The sequence below is a fragment of the Helianthus annuus genome, chromosome 12 (assembly GCF_002127325.2).
Source record: "Helianthus annuus cultivar XRQ/B chromosome 12, HanXRQr2.0-SUNRISE, whole genome shotgun sequence".
NCBI classification, from domain to species: domain Eukaryota; kingdom Viridiplantae; phylum Streptophyta; class Magnoliopsida; order Asterales; family Asteraceae; genus Helianthus; species Helianthus annuus.
In genome coordinates, this window is record NC_035444.2 from 83028265 (window position 1) to 83056167 (window position 27903).

The window sequence follows — 27903 nt, forward strand, 5'->3', positions numbered from 1 at the left end:
CGACCCACCACTTGCCACCACTATCATCACCACTATAAGCACCATTCACCACCACCATTGTCGCACACACAGACACTTTCTTCTATCTCTTACCCTCTCTCCCTGACTCACTCCCAGCCGCCCAAGCCTGTGAACAAGATTACACCGGATTTTCTTCGATTCACAAATCTTCGACCAATGCCATTGAAATTGAGTTACCAAAGATAAATTAGGATAGGCGAATCAAAACCACATCTTGTAAACGCGTTTTAAACAGTCGAATAAATCCATTATCCCATATCATCTTCAAACCAAAATTGGATCTCCACCAAAAAAAAAAAATCGCAAAACCCTCCATCTTAGTTCATGTCGGTTGAACTTGTATATAAATAAGACCCCGATCAACATTCAGTCCTTCACCTTCACATTAAATTTCAATTTTCTGCATTGCCGACAATCTGTTTTCACCGGAGTTTTCGTTCTCACCGAAGTTATTCAATTTACACTCTAGCGTCGCAACTTGTAAGTGTGTGTGTATATATATATATATATATACATACACACTCTTTCTGATCGTCTTTATGTGTAGATCAAAACCCCCAAACAAATTTCAGTATATCATAATTGTATCATTGTTAGCTTTGTGATGATAGGATCTAGGGTTCTTTAGAAAAACTGATTTGGGGATGAAGGGAATCGCTAGAACTTTTTCACAATAATTAAAAACTGAACCCCCTAACAACTTGCACCTGTGACAGCGTGCTAGTATTTTGCGTTTTAAAACCTACAACCATTGTGGTGGTGGTGTTGGAAGTGCAGTGGGAGTGGGGGTTGTTTCGGATGGTAGGTTTAGAGAGAGAAAGGAGTGTTTATGTTTTAAACCTCATTTGTTTTAATTGTTTAAATTTATTTTAGATAATTAAATGAGTAAAATTACCATTCTACCCTCATGTGCAAGGCACATGTCATACTTAACTGGAAATTTTAACCTTGTTAGGGTCAAAGGACGTATAGTGTAATGGGTTTTCTAAATAAAGGATTGTGACTGTTATTATTGAAGTTAAAGGCTATCAATTGCAATTCAATACAAACATAAAGGACGAAAAATGTAATTTACCGCTGCTTTTATATCCGGATAGTTTATCATATCCGTTGGCTTACTTGAGAGTTGTTTCAAAAACCATGGGCATGTTTGGCTTAACTTATTATCAACTTTTGGAAAAGTCCTTTTGGAAACAAAAAGTCAGGAAAACATGACTTTTGCCTTTGGAAAAGAACTTTTGGGCTAAAAAAGGAAAGACAAACACCCAAAAAAAGGACTTTTAGGCATGTAAAAGGACTTTTTTCTTCAAAATAAGGAACCCCAAACATACACCATATAACTTTAAAAATAAGTTAAAACTACACACACAAAAATATAAGATGTGCATCATGAGAGAAACGCATTGTTACTTGAGAAAATGATAGAAGCACTATCAATCAACCAAATTCTAAATATATTTTCCAACTCTTTTTATTAGAAGTTTATTATATTCACTAAAAGAACTATATGTAGATTGATATGAGATATATATACGTAGTTCACAAGCCCCATATATGTAGGCCGACGACCACTAAAAACTTAAAAATTGAGAAAACCACTGTTAACAAATCAATTTTTTATTTTTATTTCTTCTAATCAAAAGTTAGTATTATAAAAAATAAAATAAAAAATATATGCAGATCATAAAAGTACACATATCTAAGTCGTGAACATACAATATATATGTATCTCGCGACCTACCTATATTTTTCAATTTTTTTTTGTATTCTCAAATATCAGTAACACATATAAAAAGAAACGAAAAAAATATTTTTTTGGTTGATAATTTTTTTCTTACGGTTTTCAACTATCTTGTTTTGTTATGATTCTCTCTCTCATTATATATATCAGAGAGAGGGGCTAGTTAACGTATAATATTTCTTTTCATGCGATGCGTAGGTGACTATAACAGCCGCACGATTGATACAATCTGCTCTTTGATTAGATGCGGTGGGACGATCGTAAATAATTTGACATAATTACGCACCTTATTGCATAATCACGCACGTTATTGCATACTTACCATGGGTTGGGTTAATCCCTAATCACGCACGTTATTTGCATAACTATGCACATTTATAATACATAATTACACAGGTTGTAAAAAAATCAAAAACTGCATGCCACCAAACATGAAAATTATGCATGTTAAACTCAAAATTACGCATGGGTTGTTCCAAATCCTAATTGCGCAGGTTATCAGAATGACACGCGACGCAATCTTCTGCTCGCGTACGCATCGCTAGATAAGCGATATTGTATTTTACACTTTCTCTCTCTCTCCCTATATTTATATATAGGATTTGAATCAAGTGAAAACTTCTATGGGTTGTGAGAACTTAGAGAACTCGATATTACTGTACGAGTGTTGCTCCAATTTTTTGCACACCCCTAGATTAAAACATTACAAAGACAACTTAAAAAATTCGAGGTGGTGTTTATCGGCCCTTTACAGCTTTTGTAAAAAGTTGATGAAATCACCATGACATCAGCTTTTTACAAGATTTACGGCTGGTGTAAAAAAATAACTAGGTGTTTTATTTTGAAAAGTTGATTTTTTTAGAATTTGAAAAAACCTTTCCTAACATCGAGTTCTTTAAGTTCTCACAACTTGTATGAGTTTTTCTTTTATTCTAATCCTATATATATATATATATATATATATATATATAAACTGATCTAAAAAAATGAAACTAATTTATCTTTTATTATAAATTTATAGTGTTGATAAAATATGAAGTCATAGTGTATCAAATATGGAGATTCTAATAGTAAAAGCAATAAATGAGATTTTCTAAGGCTAAGACCATAGGTAATGGTTAATACCCACTAAGGGGCATTTTTCACCACATCATCATCATAATGCCCTTTTAAAAAAGGTGTAATGGTTAATGCCCATTTCATTTATTACTTTCCATTATTTTTCTTCTCTTTGGGCATTATCATAGAAATGCCCCTCACTCTTCATGCCCCTATAATGCCCATGAGTAATGGTGTAAGGGCATTATTAAAATCTTTCATGCCCTTATAAAGCCCCATTACATATGGTCTAAAGGGTGTGGGGGGCATGAGTTGGATCATCAATGCCACATAGGACTATTAATAAATTGTTACACCGTCCCCTTGCCTCATCCACCATGGTTGGCATGGATTAAACCATGGCAACCACGAGCCTACTTTCTTTTTTAAATATTTCTTTTTCCTTTTTCACAAAAATAAATTAAAATAAGAAAATAATTGTTTGGATCATGACCACACCCTTTGGGTAGTGGTTTTGGATGATGGATTATAAGTAGGTGACATGGCGTTGATATGGAGGATCATGATAACCATAAGAGTCATGACCACACCCTATAGCCTAAGAAACAAGTAATAAGAAAAGAATAACTGAAATGCGATCTGACGATCTGGTATGGTTTGTTGAGTTTTTTTTTTTTCCTAAAATGGTGTTTAGGTAAAAACTATTTACCATTTTGATGTTCCCTACAAACTATTTACTAAAATAGTGTTTTCATTACTTTTTCATTGTCTTATTTATTTATTAGATTAATGAATTTAATAAAAGGCACAATCCCTCTTAGGTTTCAGTTGCTTCAAATTTTTTACTTTTTATTCAATTAATCATATATTTATTTATTATATTTTTCCATCAACGCATGTACTGTTTTTATTTTTATTTTTTTTTCTTACAAACTCATTAGACTTCGTTTCCTTTTTTCATTATATTTCATTTTTTTTAATCAACTGAGTGCTTTTTAATTTTATTTTATTTTCTTAGCAATTAATTATATTTCAACTTTTTTCAGATTAACTTATGTCAAATACAGAAAATATAAATCATCTTAAATAAATTTGAAGAATGAAACACGAATCATAACAAAGATAATCGAATATTAAAATTGTCAAATAAAACGAAAATAGAAGTGTCAAATAAAGTCGAGTCAGTATCGATCTCAATGTCAAACAAATGAAAAGCAAACATGTCAAAAAAAATCAACCTGCTTAATGGTTATTACTCATTCTTCTAGGTATTGCTTAAGGCATTTTATCAACAACTTTAATGATAAGTTTCGCAAGTCACAACTAAAAGCTTTAGCTTATCGTGTCGGGGTCACTAAGCGAGTTGGTATTTTTTACATGTTTTCTTTTATTTCTTTAGCATTGAGATCAATAGTCTTTATTTGACATTTTTATTTTTGTTTGTATTTTACATTTGTAATGTTCAATTATCTTTATTATGCTTCATATTTCATTCTTCAAATTTATTTGAGATGCTTTATATTTTATGTATTTAACATTAGTTGACCGAAAAAGGTTGAAACATAATGAGTTGCTAAGATAATATTATAAAGATAAAAATCACTCTGTTGATCGAAAAAAAGAAAATGAAATATAATGAGTTTAGTTGATAAAAAATGAAAATGAAATATAATGAGTTTGTAAGAAAATAAAACAAAGATAAAAAGCACTCTAATGCGTTGATAGAAAAGTAAATAAAAAATATATGATTAATTGAATAAAATTAATTTTAACCAACTAAAATCTGACAGAATGTGTCTTTTAATTTATTTATTAATCCAATAAATATTTGTTTTTGGAACGGCAATCTAATAAATAAATGTGACAATGAATAAGTTAATAAAAAGTAATGAAAACACTATTTTGGTAAATATTTTATAGAGAACACCAAAATAGTAAATAGTTTTTCCCTCAACACCTTTCTAGAAAAAACTCCCGGTTTGTCTCTAGTTATTTATCAGGCTTTTGATACAATCAGCAGGACTGGTACGATTCTTAAAACATTGAGAATTAGAGACATATACTTAGTAGTCTAATTTTTTTAATAGCAATGATCCAAACACCCATATCAAATCAACCTTCCATCCGAAGAATAGAACATAGTGACTTGGCCAGCACCCAGAAGGAAACCCATAAGTGGGAAACCCCAGGCTCAACCTGCAACAAAATTTGTCACAGACGAGACTCCAACCTAAGACCTCTAATTTAGAAAGTCACAAGCATGGGCGCAAACGAACCAAATGAACACGAACAAGACCTTGTTCGCTATAACAACCCTCGCAATATTTTCGACACCCTAAAAATATATTAAAATATCCCAATATGTCTTAAAATATACCCCTTATGCGAAAACCGAGCTCAAAATACGTTAAAACATTGAAAAATAAATAAAAACAAAATTTATTTGGCTGTCGCGGGGCGCGAGCCCCTTGCTAACATCGTCGCGGGCCGCGACGAACCTGGCCACCCGCCCTCCTCCGGAAGCCGCCACGTGGTAACACGTGGCGAAGCTAGACTGGTGACGCAGTGAAGCTAGGCCCTACGCACCCTAGTCGTGGGCCGCGAAGGCCCCCGCCTTCCTTCGTCGCCGGGCGCGACGAACCTGTTGACCAGCCCTATAAAGGGAGGCATTCGGCCTTCAATTTTCATTCGTTCATTTCTCGACTTTCTCTCTCAATTTCTTAATAGTAGGCATTGTACTCGGGTATAATATCCCCCTAAATAACAAAGTTCTGTTCCATTGTAAGTATCATAACTACTGGATACGTATTAGATACGCTGCCCGATTGATCTAGGGTTCCGTAACGGCTGTCGTGGTTCTGCCCGACGTAGTCGTTGGAATGCCGTCTCGGGGAGGGTATTAGTAGTGTTAAAATGGGTTATTATACTAACACGTGTGCATTTGTGTAAATTATAGATAATTCTCAGGAAATCCTTACAGAAAACCTAAGACAGCAATGTGAGTAATCTCCTTTTTTTTGTAAACAGTTTTTACAAAACCTTAACCATTTTACAATGCAATTTAGTAGTGATTGAGTCTTTGTAATTCTACGATTACTGCCGGTATGTTGGGGTTTTGTATACAAAATGTGAGACACGTTACCATTGGACAAAGAGTTAGCCAATGTGTAATATGACCCACTAGTCAGGATTGACAGTACTAAATGAGTAATTGAGTAGATGTAAACATTGTAATCACTCTCAATACTGTTTAAATTAATAAAACTTTTCTTGATTGAACTGGGATTCACTCACCAGTATTTTCCACTGACAAAATGTTTTTAAACGCGTTTCAGGTAACACAATGTGAAAGCCAATTAGAAGCCAGCTGGACAGCACTGAAGGCTTGGAAAAAGTGGCTATAAAAGTTACTTAAATAAGAAGGCGTTTTATTTCAATAAAATGGGATTTATCCTTATAAATTAGTTTGTAATGAAAACTTGGGTTTTATCCCAATATGCTTATTTATATAAAATGTGGTGTTTTACTCCTATAAAATATTTCCTAACTACGGTCCTGATGAAATTTCCGCTGCCAAATTAATAAACACCGATACCACCGACACTGTTGCTCGCGGCTGCCCGTTCCCGGGACAGATAGGGGGCGGGGGTTGCGACAGAAGGTGCTATCAAAGCTAAGCCACTGATTCAGCCACAGAAGTGTTCTGCTGACACCAAAAATATTATTTAAACTGTTAGGAAATAAATTACGGAAATACGTGCATAACTGTATTTTATTGTTATGTGTTATTTGACTATTTGTTAGTTTACAGTATGAGCGACCCAGGACCATCTGACGCGTACCGTCAATTGTCTGGTTCGCCTAGAAGCGAAGGTGCCTCTTCACAGTCTGCCCTCTCAGGGTACTCTGCTGACACTGAAGAAGGAATATTCGTGTTTTAGTCTCAGTCCGAAGAGCCATTCCCTCAGAAAAAGAGAGGATGGTTCAGTAGGGGAGCACATAAGCGTAGGAAACGCATGAAAAAGTTACAAGAACAGAGAGCCCTACAAGCAGCCAAAAGAGAAACCGATGCCCATGCCCAGGACATGATTAATAGGAGTTTAGCTAATTTTCATATCTTAGCAACCACTGCAGCCGACCCTAACCTGGAACAAATGCCAGCACCCCAACCACAACCACCAATTCCCGACCAACCAATGGAAAAAGAAAACCCTGAAAATCAAGTAGAAATGCATGATTTCAACCCGTAGGAGATACCTAGGGTACCCGCACCTAACCCCTTAGACCCAAATTACGACCCGTGGTGGGACGACAATAGGGACTATGTGCAACGTTACCCGATACACAAAGACATGCCCATGCCGAATCTAGGAGCCTACCCAGGTTTGGACCCTCTAGATCCCTATTACGATAACGATGTATACATTAGGGAGATTTTAGAGAATCCTCACCCGTTTCAGGCACCCACACCCCCATACCAGGAACCCGCACCCTAGATTCCAAACCCAATCCTAGAACCTGCACCCCCAATGAGTGCAGACAATGTACAAGAACTCAGGACATTTGGTGAGGAAATCTTAGAAAGTAGTGAAAGGATGAGACAGGTGGGAGAGCGACTCGTCTGGAAGTACGACGAGCGCAATATGGATTTTTGGATGAATCCATATCCTTGAAAATGACGGTGGAGATGGTAGAAGTAATGATAATAATAATATAATATAATAATATATAATATGTGTGTTTGAAAAAAAAACTACGGATGCCTACTACTATTAGTGTAATTTTTATTTCAGTTGGTACTATAATTTTAATTTCCAGTGTTGGTTTGTAGTAGATGCATATTATATTATAAGAAAAAGTAAAGTCGCAATGCTCGACGTTTTTTTATCAACATGCGTGTTGTGTGTTTGGTTATATTAAATATTATTTTGTGATATTAATATTTGGTAAATGTTTAAAATTCAGATGGATAACGAAGTGAACCAGGAAAACCAGAATGATAATATCCAGAATGACAATAACCCGATTAATGAGAATCCAAACAACAATAACAATGGAAACCAAATGGATAATAGTGCCATCCAACACATAATGGCACAAGGAATAATAGATGCGATGCCTTTTATTATCCAAACTGTTAAGGAAGCTGATAATAAAAGTAAACATAGCAGTAAGCGACCAACAGAACCTGAACACAGCGTGAACAATGAACCTGTACTTCAAGTGCCCATTCCCAAAAGAAGAAGAACCATGCCTTATGGTTGTTCTTATAAAGAATTCTGGTCCTGCAAACAAATAGAATTCTCGGGCAATGAAGGACCCATTGCAGCTCTACGCTGGATAGAAAAGACTAAGGCTGTTCTAAAAATAAGAAAATGTGCGGAAGAGGATAAGATAATGTTTGCTTCCAATCTATTTAAAAACTCAGCCTTAGAATGGTGGAACACTATCTTCCAGTCAAGGGGAAGTGATAGGGCTTTTACAACATGGAATTGGAGGAATTTAAAAATATGGTAGACAGGAAATTTTGCCCTCCCAATGAAAATGAACAGATAGCGAATAAGTTTCTGAACCGTAGGATGATCGGGGTAGATAGTAAGGGTTATACTACTACATTCTTTGAATATGCTAGAATAGTACCAACCCTTGCTTCACCTGAACCAGTATTAATCTTCCGTTACATCTGGGGATTAATCGGGGAAATTAGGCATGTAGTCAAGGCAACTAGACCTCAAACCATAGAAGAAGCTGTAGAACTAGAAAATACCTTGACAGATGAGTTAGTGCGTACACGGGAAGAGGATAGAAGGAGGAACCTAGCTCAGAAGCTTACCCAGGAATTCCGTTATGGAAATTCCAACAGTGGGAAAAACGTAGGTTCCACATCTGCACCTTATTGCAAGTATTGCAAAAGGAAGCATTCTGGAAGATGCTCCATATATTGCAATTTTTGCAAAATATCGAGACACAAGGAAGAAGATTGCAGGAAGAAAGCCAACAACAGGATATGCTACAACTGCAAGGTCATATCAAGCCAAAGTGTCCAAAATTAGCTCAAGCTGCAAACAACAAGAATACAAAGAATGCTAGAGCATTTGTTCTGACCGCAGATGAAGCCAAGATGATTCCGAACGTGTTAGCCGGTACGTTTTTAGTTAATGATGTTTTTGCTAAAGTATTATTTGACTCTGGTGCAAACCAAAGTTTTATTAATACTTCGTTTTGCAAACTTCTAAATCAGTCATTAACTAAACTCCCATAAGAATGTCTGGTAGAGCCAGCGAATGGAGAAACCGTTAGGATTTCTGAAATCTTGCAGGGAGCAAGAATAGAGTTTTTAAATAAAAAATTTATAGCAAACCTTTACCCAATGAATCTGGCAGGATTCGATGCTGTATTGGGAATGGATTGGTTAATAGCCAATAAAGCCAGTATTTTATGTGATCAAAAGTCAATCCAAGTAAATTCACCCAGGGGTGAAAAGATCACAATTAAAGGAGATAAGTCATCTAGATCCACAAAATTCATCTCCGTAATGAAAACAACAAGTTATATAAGAGAAGGATCTATAGTGTATTTTATTTCCATAATCACTAACACTAAAGGAAAAGAACTAAAGGATATTCCAGTAGTATCCTTGTTTTCAGATGTCTTTCCAGAAGAATTGCCAGGATTACCGCCAGACAGGGAATTCGAATTCAGGATCCATCTACTACCAGGGACAGCACCAATTGCCAAAGCACCTTACCGTTTGGCACCCTTCGAAATGCAGGAACTGAAGAAATAGTTAGACGAATTGTTGGAGAAAGGATTCATACAGCCAAGTTCATCGCCATGGGGAGCATCGATTTTATTCGTTAAAAAGAAGGACGGATCGATGCGTATGTGCATTGATTTCCGTGAATTAAACAAGGTCACGATTAAGAATCGGTACCCATTACCGAGAATCGATGATCTGTTTGATCAATTGCAAGGAGCTCGATTTTTCTCTAAAATCGATTTAAGGTCAGGATATCATCAATTGAAGGTACAGGAAGAGGACATTCTTAAGTCCACATTTAGAACAAGGTACGACCATTATGAATTTACTGTCATACCATTTGGTTTAACCAATGCCCCAGCTGCATTTATGGACATGATGAACCGAATATGTAAACCATATTTGGATAAATTCATAATTGTCTTTATAGATGATATTCTCATTTACTCTAAGAGTAAAGAGGATCATGTAAAGCATGCAACACACACTTCTAAGTTTATTAAGAAAGGAAAAGCTTTATGCTAAGTTTTCAAAGTGCGAGTTTTGGTTAGAACAGGTACAATTTCTTGGACATTTAGTAGATCATGAAGGAATCCATGTGGATCCCACAAAGATCGAGGCAATTACCAAATGGAAAACCCATGAGTCACCAACCGAGGTTAGAAGTTTCTTAGGATTGGCCAGTTATTATAGAAGGTTTATTCGAGATTTTTCTAGAATAGCCATTCCCTTAACTAAGCTAACCTGTAAATCTGTTAAGTTTGAATGGGGACCAAAACAAGAAGAAGCTTTTAAAATTCTTAAGCAAAGATTAACCCAGGCACCCATACTAGCGTTACCAGAAGGAACTGAAGATCTTGTAGTTTATTGTGATGCTTCTAAGTTAGGTTATGGATGTGTATTGATGCAACGTCAAAAGGTTATAGCTTCCGCATCTAGACAACTTAAGAATCATGAAGAGAATTATTCAACCCATGATTTGGAATTAGGAGCTATAATTTTTGCCCTTAAGATTTGGAGACATTACCTTTATGGTAGTAAGTTTACTATTTTTACTGATCATAAGAGTTTAAGGTATGTTTTCGGACAAAAAGAGCTGAATATGAGGCAAAGACGCTGGATGGAGATTCTTAGTGATTATGATTGCAATATTCAGTACCATGAAGGAAAGGTAAATGTAGTGGCTGATGCTTTAAGTCGAAAGTATCATGAAAAGCCAAAAAGGGTACGTTCTCTTAAATTAAATCTACAAGTAGATTTAAATGATCAGATAAGAGAAACGCAAGAATCGGTAATCAAGGATGATACTGAAGAATTAAATGGAATGATTAAAGAATTAGAACAAGGAACAGATGGAATTTGGAGATTCCATAAGAAAAGAATGTGGATACCTAAATAAGGAAACCTACGTCAACGTATATTAGATTAGAAGAAGCCCATAAGTCTAAGTATACGATGCATCCTGGAAGTGATAAAATGTATCAGGATTTAAGAAAGAATTTTTGGTGGATAGGAATGAAAAAGGATATAGCAGCTTATGTTTCTAAGTGTTTAACCTGCTCTCAAGTCAAAGCTGAACATCAGAAACCCTCAGGTTTATTACAACAATTAGAAATGCCAGTTTGGAAATGGGAATTGATAACAATGGATTTTGTTACCAAATTACCCAAAACAAGAAAAGGTAATGATACAATCTGGGTGATTGTAGATAGGCTAACCAAGTCAGCTCATTTCCTACCAATGAAGGAAACTTTCGGTATGGAACAGTTAGCTAAATTGTATGTAAATGAAATAGTTTCATTATATGGAATTCCTTTATCAATTGTTTCTGATAGGGATAGCCGTTTTACCTCTCATTTTTGGGCAAGTTTCCATAAAGCAATGGGAACCAAGTTGAATCTAAGTACAACCTATCATCCTCAAACGGACAGTCAAAGCGAAAGGACAATTCAGACAATGGAGGACATGCTTAGAGCTTGTGTAATTGATTTCGGAGGTAATTGGGATGAACACTTACCTTTAATAGAATTTTCTTATAATAACAGCTATCACACAAGTATCAATGCTGCACCATTCGAAGCACTTTATGGACGAAAGTGCCGAACCCCAGTCTGTTGGGCAGAAATTGGGGAAAAGCAACTATCTGGATCTGAGATAGTACAAGAGACAACCGACAAGATCATTCAAGTCAAGGAACGACTGAAAGCAGCACGTGATTGACAAAAGAGTTATGCTGATAACAGACGCAAGCCGTTAGAATTTCAGGTAGGTGACAAAGTGTTGTTAAATGTCTCTCCTTGGAAAGGAGTGGTAAGATTCATCAAAAGGGGAAAGCTAAGCCCCAAGTATTTGGACCTTTTGAGATTGTTAAAAGAATAGGACCTGTAGCCTATCAGCTACAACTGCCAGAGGAAACGGCAGGAATACATGATGTATTTCATGTATCTAATCTCAAGAAATGCTTAGCTCATGAATCACTGGTGGTACCTCTAAAGGATATAGAGGTAAATGAACAACTTAAGTTTGTAAAGAGGCCTCTACAAATTGAAGATAGGAAAGTTAAGAATCTCAAGCACAAGAGATTAGTTCTGGTCAAAGTGAAATGGGACTCCAAAATAGAAGCAGAATATACATGGGAGCTTGAATCGGAAATGCAAAGGAAATATCCACACCTGTTCCAGTAGACCTCGAGGACGAGCTCTAAAACAAGGTGGGGAGGATATAACAACCCTCGCAATATTTTCGACACCCTAAAAATATATTAAAATATCACAATATGTCTTAAAATATACCCCGTATGTGAAAACCGAGCCCAAAATACGTTAAAACATTGAAAAATAAATAAAAACAAAATTTATTGGGCTATCGCGTGGCGCGACGCCCCTAGCTAACATCGTCGAGGGCCACGACAAACCTGGCCACCCGCCCTCCTCCGGAAGCCGCCACGTGGCAACACGTGGCGAAGCTATACTGGTGACGCAGCGAAGCTAGGCCCTACGCACCCTAGTCGCGGGCCACGAAGGCCCCCGCCTTCCTTCATCGCGGGGCGCGACGAACTTGTCGACCAGCCCTATAAAGGGAGGCCGTCGGCCTTCAGTTTTCATTCGTTTATTTCTCGACTTTCTCTCTTATTTTCTTAATAGTAGGCATTATACTTGGGTATAATATCCCCCTAAATAACAAAGTTCTGCTCCGTTGTAAGTATCATAACCCCTGGATACGTATTAAATACGCTGCCCGATTGATCTAGGGTTCCGTAACGGCTGTCGTGGTTCTGCCCGACGTAGTCGTTGGAATGCCGTCTCGAGGAGGGTATTACTAATGTTAAAACGGGTTATTATACTAACACGTGTGCATTTGTGTAAATTATTGATAATTCTCAGGAAATCCTTACAGAAAACCTAAGACAACAATGTGAGTAATCTCCTTTTTTGTAAACAGTTTTTACAAAACCTTAACCATTTTACAATGCAATTTAGCAGTGATTGAGTCTTTGTAATTCTACGATTACTGCCGGTATGTTGGGGTTTTGTATAAAAAATGTGAGACACGTTACCATTGGACAAAGAGTTAGCCAATGTGTAATATGACCCACCAGTCAGGATTGACAGTACTGAATGAGTAATTGGGTAGATGTAAACATTGTAATCGCTCTCAATACTGTTTAAATTAATAAAACTTTTCTTGATTGAACTAGGATTCACTCACCAGTATTTCCCACTGACAAAATATTTTTAAACGCGTTTTAGGTAACACAATGTGAAAGCCAATTAGAAGCCAGCTCGACAGCACTGAAGGCTTGGAAAAAGTGGCTATAAAAGTTACCTAAATAAAGAAGGCGTTTTATTTCAATAAAATGGGATTTATCCTTATAAATTAGTTTGTAATGAAAAATTGGATTTTATCCCAATATGTTTATTTATATAAAATGTGGTGTTTTACTCTGATAAAATATTTCCTAACTACGGTCCTGATAAAATTTCCGCTGCCAAATTAATAAACACCGATACCACCGACACTTTTGCTCGCGGCCGCCCGTTCACGGGACAGATAGGGGGCGGGGGTTGTGACATTCACGTTCGTTTGTTAGGAAATATATGTGTTCATGAACGGTTCACGAACACTTATCGAACGAGATTTTATGTTTGTGTTCGTTTGTTAAGGAAATGAACGTGTTCATGTTCGTTTGTTAAAATTATGCAATGAACATTCATGAACACAAATGAAACAAACAAACACAAACAAGCATTCACGAGCAAAATATATAATACACTGGCAGTTATTAAATAATTTATTTGTCGGAATTTTGAAATATTTAAATAAAATATAAAAACTAAAAACATTAATGAACTACCAAACACAGTCGAACACATTACCGAACGTCCACGAACATAAACGAACGAATCTGGCTTGTGTTCATGTTCGTTCATTTAATCGTTCATTTAACTAAACGAACAAAATTTCTTGTCCATATTGGTTTGCTTAATAAACGAACGAACACAAACGAATTTTCCACCGAACGAATTTTCTTGTTCATTGAACATTTGGTTCGTTTGCAGCCCTAGCCACAAGACTACTACTCAACCAGAAGTAGGGATGAGCATTTGTTACTTGTTACCGGTACCGAATTTCACGTGCCGAAATTTTTTCAGTACTGATTCAGTACTCACTTTTTTGCGTTTTCTGCAGGGGCGGACCCAGGTGCAATCTTGGGTGGGCGGGCGCACCCCTTGAAAAAAATAGTGTATTTTTTGGGCAAAAAAATCCGGCCGCACCATTTGAAAATATGCTTGAACCACTAATCCGCACCCACAACAAATAATTCTTGGGTTCGTCACTGGTTTTCAGTACCAGTATTTTACCGAATTTTACATACAAATACCAATAACGTACCAAACATTTCAGTACCGGTACTTGACATATTTGATGATTTTTGATACTGATACCGAACTCATCCCTAACCAGAAGGCTCGGCTGGGTGGTACTTAGTAGTCTAAATAATTTTAGTAAATAAATAAACTTAATAAAATAAATATATAATACAATCTTCGTATTAATTTCCGCGCTAAAACGTTTTATACACGTTCGTGAAACAGCCCTTTCATTTGGTTGACCACGTGATATACATTTCTTAAGTCATAGCTCTTTCATAATATTAATAAAACTTTAACTACCAGCTCATGTGAATATTTAATTCCAAGAAAACTCGTGTTTATTTAGGTTCGTTTTAGTCAAATTTAAAATGCGTATATAAAAAGAAAGTACACCTGTAATCAATGTTTTAAAAACCGGTAAATACCGGCCAGTTATACCGGTATTATCGGTGGCGGATGCAAATCTAGTACGAAACATCCGGGTAAATAAGTGAAACGGCATAAGGTTCGTATCGATGGTAAAATCCGGTATACCGGTTTAAACCGCAATACCGGTACCGGTCCATGGTTATTTTAGTTTGGGTTTTTAGTATTCCGGAGTTCCATCACATACATATATCATCAATCAACATTCAAGAGCATCATCACTTACGTTTCACCACTTCATCCACAAGATTCAGCCTCATCTTCATCGGTTCATCGCTACATCTTTCTAATGCTTCCAGTTCCATCTTCGTCGGTAGTTTTATTTATTTCAATAAAATAATTTGGGTGTAAATAGATCTACAAGTGGGTCAAAAAGTGACAGACTTGAAGCAACTTGATGTATGTATGATGTATCTCTCCCTCCATATGTATGTCTATATGGGTAAAGTCGTGAGAGATTGTATTTTGAAACTTGAAGAGAAAGAGGACATGATAATGGTTATATAATAATTTATGTCAGTGTGAAAAAAAGATTAAAACTTGTGAGTTTGCCAATATAATTCATGTATGTATGTATCTCTATGAAATTTTAGGATTAACTAGTTCACTCGATTGAGCCATCCGATATAATCCGATTCTTCCGGTTGAACCATATTTAGCCCAATATGATTTAAAAACCAGTTTTTATAACATTGCATGTAATATTGTCGCATTCTAAAATAGGATATGAAAAGGGTTATTCAACTACTTCATTACAAGAAAATAAAAGATGCTCTCTTAAAAATTATCTGTTTTTAAAGAAAACACGTTCTAATATTTAATTGCGGCACTTCAAAGAATTATTATTCAGTTTGTTGGGTAAAAAACTAGGCTAAATCTGCCGTGTCAAAAAAAAAAAAAAAGAAAAAAAAGAAAAAAAAAACCAAAACAAAAAAAAAAATACCAGTTTGAACCGCCTCATACGTTTGGTTAAATCATTTCTGAGCCTAATCCGATACGGTATAAAAACCGAATTATAAAACATTAGTAATGTATAATTTTAGGACCCTTCTTTCTTCCCATCTACTCTCTCCGGATCAACGTTCCTATTTTTTTCTAATATCATTGTAGCTTCTTCACTTTCCTTTTTATTCACTAGATAATAATCTCTTGCAACGTGATGTAGCATCTTCACTTTCATTTTGAGGCTTATACTTGTTTAATCTCTTGAAGCCCGTTTATGAGGCAATTGTTATGATGCTACTAGGTAATTTGTTTTTAACTCATATATTTGTTTGAGCTTTTGCAACCGACTTGATCTATTATAAAGCTCCTTGTACCTGCAACTTGTTACAAAAAAACTGATTGATCTCTTACGGTTATCTCTTGTCGGATATATAACAAGTCAAATGGTTTACGCTAAAATTAACTTTTGTGAATGAAGTGTAATAACAATATAGCTTAAAAGTCACATTTCTTTTAATAATATGACTTTTTTTTTTTATTTGAAGACCTATAGTTAATAATTAATGTACTTGTGAAGCAACCCAACCTACAACTTAACATTTAGCTTGTACAAGTTCAAGTTGAACTTCTTACTCTTTTTGTAGACCCATTTATAAAGTGCAATAACAATATGGCTTAAAAGTCATATTTCTTTTAATTATATGACTTTTAGAGGGGTTAGTGTTGGATATATTACGGTAATTGGGATTGACTTAGCGATCAAAGTGAATTGTAATACACATCAAGCAAGAGGTGTGGGAGTGCACTCTTGTTTGACTTGTTAAAGTTCTAAGTGTTCGGGCGGAGCCCCTAATCGATGGGGGTCATAAGGGGCAGCGCCCCTGGCTGGGGTCGAGATAGCAGCCCGATGGCAGTTACCATGCCCTCATCCCCAACTTCGAAATTTTTGTTCTTGGTCACACTATGATTCATACGAATTCACACACCAGATCACATACTTGTTCTCATTCTCAAATCTGAGTTGTATCTGATTGGATTTTTCAGGAGAACCACCAAAATAATTAGATCTGAAAGTGATCACACGCATCTCAAATCATCCGTTGTATTATAAATTGCCCAACAAAGAACGAATTACTTTCTAGTTGAAGATGACTAACGAGCAATGAGTGAAGGATATCACAAGCAAATTTGGCAAACATGAGAAGTTCGAAGGGCAGGATTTCCGCAGATAGCAAAAGAAGATGCACTTTCTTCTGACGACTTTGAAAGTGGTGGATGTGTTGAGTACTCCCATACCGAAGATATTGGAAGATGGTAATCTGGAAGAAAACCAGGAGACGGTTAATGTGACACCTGTGCCTCTACAACCGTCATACAAGTACAAATTCAATGAAATCTTGTGTTTCATTCTCGGGATTTGTACAGATTATATATGACATTTATACATATCAATTCTTGTTAGCTTCCGAGCTTTAAATCGTTTTCTGGAAAGTTATACACAAACTATTACGCAAACGTAATCAGTTTAATGCGACAAACACTCCGGAATAACAACATAAGCTTAACATGCCTTAAATAACCTTTACATAACTTAGAAATAAGTTTTAAAGGGCTTGGTATGACAAAAACAAGTTTATTCGCTCATAGGGACTATTTGCGTCAAACTGCAAAAGTCTGCCATTTTGCATGGCAACGTACATTCCGGAACATGATCATAAGCTAAACATACCATATATAACCTTAACATAGCTTAGAAATAAGCTTTGAATGGTTCGGTATGCGAAAATACGCTTATTTGATCAAACAGGGACTAAAAGCGTCAAAAACGGCGTAAGTTTGCACTTACGCGCATATCTTACGTTCTGACCACATCCGGACATCCAAAAATTTTTGTAGTCACTAAAATATTTTATTTTAGTGATCGGAATACAAAAATACAATTCCTCGCTTAATTTGGATTGTTTTCGCGTCCGTTCAAGTTTCGTCGTAATTAACCAAATAACGCGACCGTACGACCAAACGAACCGACATCCGTGATATTTCCGAGCATATTTTGAGTCCCCTATTCCAAAGTGCTATTTCAAAACGATTATTTGGTCCAAAGTTAAAAAGGCCTTTTGGTGGTCTATTTAAAGAGATCGTACGTCGATCTAGTTAAAGAGATCATGTGTTGATCTAGTTAAAGAGATCGTTCGTTGATCTAGTTAAAGAGATCCTTTGGAGGTCTAGTCAAGTCATTACATGTTTGTTCGATTGATTTTTCCCCTATACATTATAAAATGAACCGTGCAGACTGTGCAAGGAATTACGTAATTATGGATGCATACATAACTAAGGAATTCAGTGCACAGAAACCAAAGCAAGTTTTGTCATGTGTTAAGACCTATAGTGATAAGAATAACGAAACGGGAACAATGTAAAAAGGGCATGGTGGATACGCCGCTGGTACTTCCTATATATAAGTGTTCCTTATTACATTGCGAGCGTAGTGTTATTTAAGTTACTAGAAGTCCTGGACCTTGAATAATGTTATTTTATCTTACACTCTCCGACTCCGATTTCGAGCACACACAAGTTTCCTATAATAGTCTTCATAGGAAACATTCTTCTATCCGTCGTTCGAAACTCCATATTTTGGTTGCAACAAGGACATCACTTTGACATTAACAAGGCGCTCTTGAGCTTCGGAATAATCACACATCTATTATTTGGAGTGAAGTTTAAATCTTCGGATCTGAACTCATCCTTATAATCAACAGACGAGTACAATGAAAAAATTCGCTGGAAATCCAAACGTAGCCCAAAGTTACTTAGGGAACGGAGGATTCGTCCGAAAGCGAAATAATCACATATGCTTTCACAAGTTTCCCTTAAAATTAAATTTCGGGATGAAATTTCCTAAAGTAGGGGAGACTGTGACACCAGTGCCTCTACAACCGATATATAAATACAAATCCAATGAAATCCCGTGTTTCATTCTTGGGATTTGTACAAATTACATATGACATTTATACATATCAATTCTTGTTCGTTTCCGAGCTTTAAATCGCTTTCTGTAAAGTTATACGCAAACTATTACGCAAACGTAATCAGTTTAACGCGACAAACACTCCGGAACAACAACATTAGCTTAAAATGCCTTAAATAACCTTTCCATAACTTAGAATTAAGTTTTAAAGGGTTTGGTATGACAAAAACAAGTTTATTCGCTCACAGGGACTATTTGCGTCAAAATGCAAAAGTCTGTCATTTCGTATGGCAACGTACATTCTGGAACATGATCATAAGCTAAACATACCATATATAACCTTAACATAGCTTAGAAATAAGCTTTGAATGGTTCGGTATGCGAAAATACGCTTATTTGATCAAACAGGAACTAAAAGCGTCAAAAACTTCGTAAGTTTGCATTTACGCGCATATCTTACGTTCTGACCACATCCGGACATCCATAAATTTTTGTAGTCACTAAAATATTTTATTTTAGTGATAGGAATGCAAAAATACCATTCCTCACTTAATTTGGATCGTTTTCGCGTCCGTTCGAGTTTCATTGTAATTAACCGAATAACGCGACCGTACGATCAAACGAACCGACATCCGTGATATTTCCGAGCGTATTTTGAGTCCCCTATACTTTGAAGTCCTTGTAGAGCCTTGAAAATGGCTTAACAGATGTTAAATATGTCAAATACGCAAGATAATGTGTGCAGGGACTGAAAGTGACAATTTCTGAAACCTGCAGCCACGCCCTCGCGTCACGCTACCCCTAAGGGGTTCTGCCGTCGCGGAACGCGGCCCTGTGTTTTTCATAGCAGGTCTGTTTTTGACCTGCAGCTTGAATTCGAGGGACTTTTATGCAAATTCTTGGTGTGGGCACCAAATAAACACGTCTCCAAGCAAATAATAGTTGTCCTAAACACTTGTATGGCCAGGATATAATGCTTGGGGGCTACACAAACACTTGTAATAATCTTAGAGCACCTCAACAACTATAAATACTTTCCATTTCACTTGTTCATTACTCATTTCATACTTTGAACTCTAAGTGGAGGATTTCCTTCTTGGGGGCCACCTACCTGAGTTCTCTTAGTCTAATCTTTCAGCCATAGAGCATTGTGAGTGTTCTTTCATGGCTTAGTTCTTATTTTCAGCCATTTAGAGCTGAAAGTCAAACAGTTTGACCAACAATTTGACTTTCGGTTTTGACCATCAATTGGTCAAATCAAAGTTTAATTGAACTTTGCAACGTGATTGTAATCATGATGGTTATAATCCTTAGCGATTATGCCTACTGATTACCACGTTGGCTAGGCGTAGTGACGAGTCAAAGTTTCGGTCAAAATGCGTATTTATGCGCATTTTACGACGGGACTATTTTTGGGTATCAAAACCTTTTGTTTTGATACCAAATCAGTTTTCTAACTTAGTTAAACATGTTTTAACATGTTTAACTCATCACTACTAGTTTAGTGCTTGTTTAGGGTCGTAAGTTAAGCGGTCTCGAAAACCGCTTAGACTTTCGAACCCGACCCGTTTGGTCGATCATTAGGATCTGACCAAACTTATTTAGTGATTATAGTTGCATAGGGAATAACCTACTGAGGTTATACCTTATGATCACATAGGTTGGTTAGTTATCCATTAAGTCGTTTATATGCCCATAGAAAATGACCAAAATGCCCTTTTTAAGCATAAATTCATATTTTGCATATGAGAACAAGTTTTTGACATCTAAACTGATTTAGTAACATATTTAAGCATAATTGGGCATGTAAGACTTGACATAGGACATAGATAACCATCCGACCTTAGATTTACGCAAACGACGCGTTATAGTAGCTTAAACTAACATAACGGGTCGAAACGAGTCGAAAGCACTTAGGATAACTTTCTAATCAGAACATTAGGTCTATTAAATCATGCCATATGAGTTCCAATACTCATTTCATTTATAGAACTTCATTCTATCCTATCTCCCGATTTAGGATCCGATTATTTAACATAATGATTCCGATACTAGATGCCACTTGATTCCTTGATTTCCCGAGCTTTGTTAGGACACTTAATCGAGGATACTTGCCATCTCAAGTGAGTACATAGTCCCCTCTTTTACGTTTTCAATGTTTTGGGGTGATTCATATGTGCCGATACACTATTTTCATGATTTCAACTATATGATTACACATGCATAGTACTTATCTTTTGACAAATTGAACTATTGTCCATGGCTAAAACACTGATTCCCAAAGTTTGTTAGACTATTTGTTCGTTCATATTGTTACTTATACATTCATTAACAATGATCAAGCCGATTGGTAGTACGATATAGCGCTATAGGACTAGACATCCCATTCCTGTTGTATGGAATGTCAGAAACCAAAATTTTAACCAAATAGAATTGCCTTTGTGGTATTTCTGTAGTCTCCAAAGTATAGTTTGATGCACTAAGGTTTGAATGTATTACCAAATCGCGATATATGGTATATTTCGGTATACTATTTTGGCATATTTTGATATGCTACCAACGTGATACTGTTTTGCTAAAGCATAGTTTGATATGCTATTGTTACTAAAGTATAGTTTGATATACTACCAAACCACGATTTAGGTATGTTTCGACATACTACCAACGTGATATTGTTTACTAAACTATAATTTTATATACTACCAAATCATGATTTAGGTATATTTCGATATACTACCAATATGATACTGTTTTACTAAAGTATAGTTTGATATACTACCGACTCTGTTATTTCACAAATTAAAGTATATTTTGATATACTACCAAAGCATAGTTGATATGCTATTTTCAAACCAAAGCATAATTGATATGCTATTTTCAAACCAAAGCATAGTTTGAGATGATGTTTACAAAACCAAAGTATAATTTGATATACTACCGATGTTTTCATTCTTAAACCAAAGTATACTTGTGATATACTACCAAATCTACTATTTCAGTAACCAAAGTATATTTTGATATACTATTTGTGTAACTATTTCAAAACCAAAGTATATTTTTGTATATACTACAAACCTTTTATCAAAACAATGCAAATTTTAGAAACCAAACTTTTACAAGGATTCATGGCTATTTTTGTAAACATAAAATCTTTTTCTTATGTTATCTAAAGCCATGAATCTAAATCAACAAAACCTATGTTACTCACAGGCATTTTTATGCTGACGTTTTATTTTCACATATGTTTTAGGTACTACTATGTGATGATTATTGATGCATGCTACACATAGGACAGACCCGTGCCTTAGTGACTTTAAAACTTGAAAAACAGTTATTTGTATTATCTGGTTTGTAATAAAACAATGAGTTCATTAATGGAATAAAACGAATCTTTAATCACCATGTGTTGTGAAACAATGATTCTGTTACGACACTCCTCGTCGTTTCCGCCGCGGTTTGTTGTTTTAGGCGGTCGGGGTGTGACAGAAAAGTTGGTATCAGAGCTCATGGTTATTAGTAATGCTTTGACCTAGACTATAACCTTCCTAGGACCCTAACACAAATTATCTTGTGTTTAGATCTTAATACAATACACATCACCTATCCTTAGGTGATTACCAAAACATGAACACAAAATTCCAAAACAATTTTGAAAATAATCACCCACCCTTGGATGATTCACTTTTGGCTAATGCCTTTTAAAACTTTCAAAATCTCGTCAAAGTTTGGGTCTAAATAATGTGAACACGTGCAATCTGGAAGGGTGGATGCCTGTACTCTGAGTTTTCTGTCAAAGGCTAGAGTGTTCGTACAAATTCGCATCATCGTACCAGTCACTCTTACCTGGGAACTCTTGGGGTGAGTGTCCACTTATAGGCTAAAGCATGTCTTCACGATACATTATTATGACCCACTTACTTTGATTAGTCACTATGTGTTGTTTGTTTGTTTGAAGCAACAAACGAATAATCACAATCCTTATGCTTTGTCGATATTCTTAACATTCAGTTTTGAATATCCAATAACATCTCACTTGTTTTCCCTCACATCTTCCACTATCTTTAGAATGCCTCCCCATCGCAACGATACGCAAAGGTCCAAACTAGCTGCTACAATTGCCCAACAATTAAGCCTAGTACTCCATGGGACCGTTGAGTTAGCTATCGCCATGTCTCGTCTCAATGATGAAATTACTTAAGAGGCATCTAAGAAGACAAAAGCCTAGCCTTCAAGAAAATCAAATAAGCGTAAAGCTTCAAGGAAACTTACAACGATTGCTCCAGTTCCGCTTAGCCAAGTGGGTCCTAGCCAGGTGGCATCATCACCAGCTAAGAAACCATACAGAGGAAAAGCTCCTCTGTGCAATCAATGTAACCTTCATCACCATGCCAGTGTCCAATGCCGAAAATGTTCAAACTGTGGACGTTTTGGTCATACAGCAAAAGTCTATCGTTTTGCCGTTACACCAAATGAAGCTATGGCAGTTCCTACTCATTTTATCGCAACTCCTCATGCGATACATGTTTGTCCTAACTACCCACATGGAACCTGCTCCAATTGTGGTCATCCTAACCACTTCAATTGACTTGACTGGCAAATGACGACTCAACGAATGGGCACAAGATTAACACTGGTAATATCAAGGCTTGTGCTAATGTCTGGATAAACACTTAAACTTTTGTGTTTTCTGTGTATCTTGAAACACTTTGGTTGTTCTGTAAATAAATTTGGTCGTTTCCATCTTATTTACAAAGTCAATGTATGTATGACATACCCCTACGATACCAAGGAACCATGTTCCTTGCAAGACAAACTACTCTCGTAGTTCTTCCATTTTTGTGATCGCTCGCGATCTCCACGAAAATCCTAAGTACTCGTTTCTTTTATAGAAACAAAGTACAAGGTACAAGTTACAAATTCTTAAACAGATACTTGATGTATCATTTCAAATACTTGATTTGATATCTAAAGGTACTTTCATAAGTCCTTAATTGGACCCATGTTATGTGACTATGTACACGATTATCAAGTATATTTTTGCTTCGTGTGTTACCTTAACATACCTAGTACATGGATTTCAAAACATTTTCACCACACAAATTCCAAATGCTATTAAGATCTTCCTATCTTCATAGTTAGATTCTTGAGGATGATTGAAGTACTAATTGAAGTCCTTGATTGGACTCCTGATGTGCTTTAAATGCATGTATACAAGTTAATGAACGAGCTAATAACCAAGTTAACGATTATGTGATTGTGTGTTTTTCTAATGCTGGCTATCTTCCGTATTTTTATATGTTAGATTCTCAGAAGGATACTCAAAGTGCTATCTTAAATCCTTAAGGAGTTTTCTATGCAAATAGTCAGACCCTTGGATTCCAAAGTGCTATTTCAAAACGATTATTTGGTCCAAAGTTAAAAAGACCTTTTGGTGGTCTATTTAAAGAGAGCGTACGTCGGTCTAGTTAAAGAGATCATGTGTTGATCTAGTTAAAGAGATCGTTTGTTGATCTAGTTAAAGAGATCCTTTGGAGGTCTAGTCAAGTCATTACATGTTTGTTCGATTGATTTTTCCCCTACACAACCCCCTCCCCCTCTTTTAAGGGCGAGTCCTTACTCAATTCGTAAACGAATTGCGGACTCGAGTTTATAAAATGAACCGTGCGGACTGTGCAAGGAATTACGTAATTATAGATGCATACATAACTATGGAATTTAGTGCACAGAAACCACAACAAGTTTTGTCATGTGTTAAGACCTATAGTGATAAGAATAACGAAACGTGAACAATGTAAAAAGGGCATGGTGGATACGCCGCTGGTACTTCCTATATATACGTGTTCCTTATTACATTGCGAGCGTAGCATTATTTAAGTTACTAGAAGTCCTGGACCTTGACTAATGTTATTTTATCTTACACTCTCCGACTCCGATTTCGAGCACACACAAGTTTCCTATAATAGTCTTCATAGGAAACATTCTCCTATCCGTCGTTTGAAACTCCATATTTTGGTTGCAACAAGGACATCACTTTGACATTAACAAAGCGCTCTTGAGCTTCGGAATAATCAGACATCTATTATTTGGAGTGAAGTTTAAATCTTCGGATCTGAACTCATCCTTATAATCAAAAGACGAGTACAGTGAAAAAATTCGCTGGAAATCCAAACGTAGCCCAAAGTTTTACTTAGGGAACGGAGGATTCGTCCGAAAGAAAAATAATCACATCTGCTTTCACAAGTTTCCCTTAAAATTAAATTTCGGGACGAAATTTCCTAAAGTAGGGGAGATTGTGACACTTGTGCCTCTACAACCATCATACAAATACGAATCCAATGAAATCTCGTGTTTCATTCTCGGGATTTGTACAAATTACATATGACATTTATACATATCAATTCTTGTTCGCTTCCGAGCTTTAAATCGCTTTCTGAAAAGTTATACGCAAACTATTACGCAAACGTAATCAGTTTAACGCGACAAACACTCTGGAACAGCAACATAAGCTTAATATGCCTTAAATAACCTTTACATAACTTAGAAATAAGTTTTAAAGGGTTTGGTATGACAAAAACAAGTTTATTCGCTCACAGGGACTATTTGTGTCAAACTGCAAAAGTTTGCCGTTTCGAATGGCAACGTACATTCCGGAACATTTTCATAAGGTAAAAATACCATATATAACCTTAACATAGCTTAGAAATAAGCTTTGAATGGTTCGGTATGCGAAAATATGCTTATTTGATCAAACAGGGACTAAAAGCGTCAAAAAACGGCGTAATTTTGCATTTAAGCGCATATCTTACGTTCTGACCATATCCGGACATCCAAAAATTTTTGTAGTCACTAAAATATTTTATTTTAGTGATAGGAATGCAAAATACCATTCCTCGCTTAATTTGGATCGTTTTCGTGTCCGTTCGAGTTTCGTTGTAATTAACCGAATAACGCGATCGTACGATCAAACGAACCGACATCCGTGATATTTCTGAGCATATTTTGAGTCCCCTATACTTTGAAGTCCTTGTAGAGCCTTGAAAATGGCTTCACGGAGGATAAATACGTCAAATACGCAAGATAATGTGTGTAGGGACTGATAGTGACAATTTCTGAAACCTGCAGCCACGCCCTCCTGTCATGCAACCCCTAAGGGGTTCTGCCGTCATGGCACGCAACCCTGTGTTTTTACAGCAGGTCTGTTTTTGACCTGCAACTTGAATTCCAGGGACTTTTATGCAAATGCTTGGTGTAGGCACCAAGTAAACACCTCTCCAAGCAAATAATAGCTGTCCTAAACACTTGTATGGCCAGGATTTTATGCTTGGGGGCTAGACAAACACTTGTAATAATTTAGAGCACCTCAACAACTATAAATACCCTCCATTTCACTTGTTCATTGCTCATTTCATACTTTGAACTCTAAGTGGAGGATTTCCTTCTTGGGAGCCACCTACCTGAGTTCTCTTAGTCTAATCTTTCAGCCATGGAGCATTGTGAGTGTTCTTTCATGGCTTAGTTCTTATTTTCAGCTATTTAGAGCTGAAAGTCAAACAGTTTGACCAATAGTTTGACTTTCGGTTTTGACCATCAATTGGTCAAATCAAAGTTCAATTGACTTTGCAACATGATTGTAATCACGATGGTTATAATCCTTAGCGATTATGCCTACTGATTACTGTTGGTGCACTTGTGTCTGTACTTTGTCTGTATTTTGTAATGATATAAAACGATGTCTTTTGTTAGTCTTGTTTACGTCTTTTGTGGTTTGTATATGTGTTTGGATGTAAGTTTGACCAAGTCAACCATCCTCCTGGTTTGACTTGGCCAAACAGTCAACACTTAGTTTGTAACATATGTTGTGTCGAAGGATGTCATCGAAGGATTGTTCATATCCTTCGATGACCTCGAAGGATAACCTTCGATGGATACAAATGGACCTCGAAGGATATACCATCCTTCGAGGTATATGTGGATCCTTCGGAAGGTTTCTGGTCGATAGATGATCTTTCGACCAGGCATTCTGATCCTTCGACATATCAATCTGTTATGGGTATATATACCCATGTAATGGTTCACTTCACAGAAAAAAGACATTTTAGACATCCGATAGAGTTGTATGTGAGTGAACCAAGTCTTGTAGAGAGTATTTTCAGTTTGGTCAAGGGCTGTAACCGTGTCCACTGAAATACAAGAGAAAACTTTGATATCTCGTGTGTCTACCTTTCTCTTTGTAGCTTGTGTTCTCATATAAACTACCGGTTTGCATTCTAGCTTGGATTTCGCACTTGCTAGTGTGTTAAACATAACAAGGATAAGGTTTAACCTCGACCTCCGGGGGACCTACAAGTGGTATCAGAGCCGTGGCTCTTTTCCTTGTTAAAAACCGAGTTTATACAAGACTTTGGAGTGTTTGGACAAAACTCACTTGGTTTAGCACCCGTTTTTAGTGTTTTTCTTGGATTTCTTGACGTAAAAAACGTGTTCTAAACTAACCGGGTGTGTTAAAGGAAGGTTTGGGTAACTTAAAATCTTGTTTTAAAAGGTTTGGTAATTTTCGGCCAAAATTCCGGCTTACTCCGGTGACCGGTTTCTGGATAAGAACCTTCCTTTTTAGGAAATTTTTTATTAGTCAAATCTGAGTTGGTGAAAAGGTAAGGTCTGAACATACCTTCTGCCGAAAGTTGTCAACCAACCAATCACCTTTTTCACCAACCTGTCACCTTTTGTCAACTGTGTCAGATCTGTTCGAAAGATATCCTTCGAAGTCGAAAGACTATCTATCGATCAAAGGAGGTTCGACAGATATTCATCCTTCGAACATCCTTCGAAGTCTGTGAGTTATCTTTCGAGCCAAGGAATCTTTTTGAAGGATATATTGTTCGAGCTACTGTTACTATTCGAAAGATAAGGATCCTTCGTCTTGGAGAATCTTTCGAAATTATTGTTCGAAATTCAACAGTGATCTTTCGAACACTGTTGATCCTTCGAACAAGTATTATCTTTCGATCCTTATCTGTTTAAGTTTAACAGTTGTGTTTTTCAGGTCTTTCGATCCAGGATCTTTCGGCTGTTTGTTTCTTTTCAACATATTAACATAGTTTGTGAACAT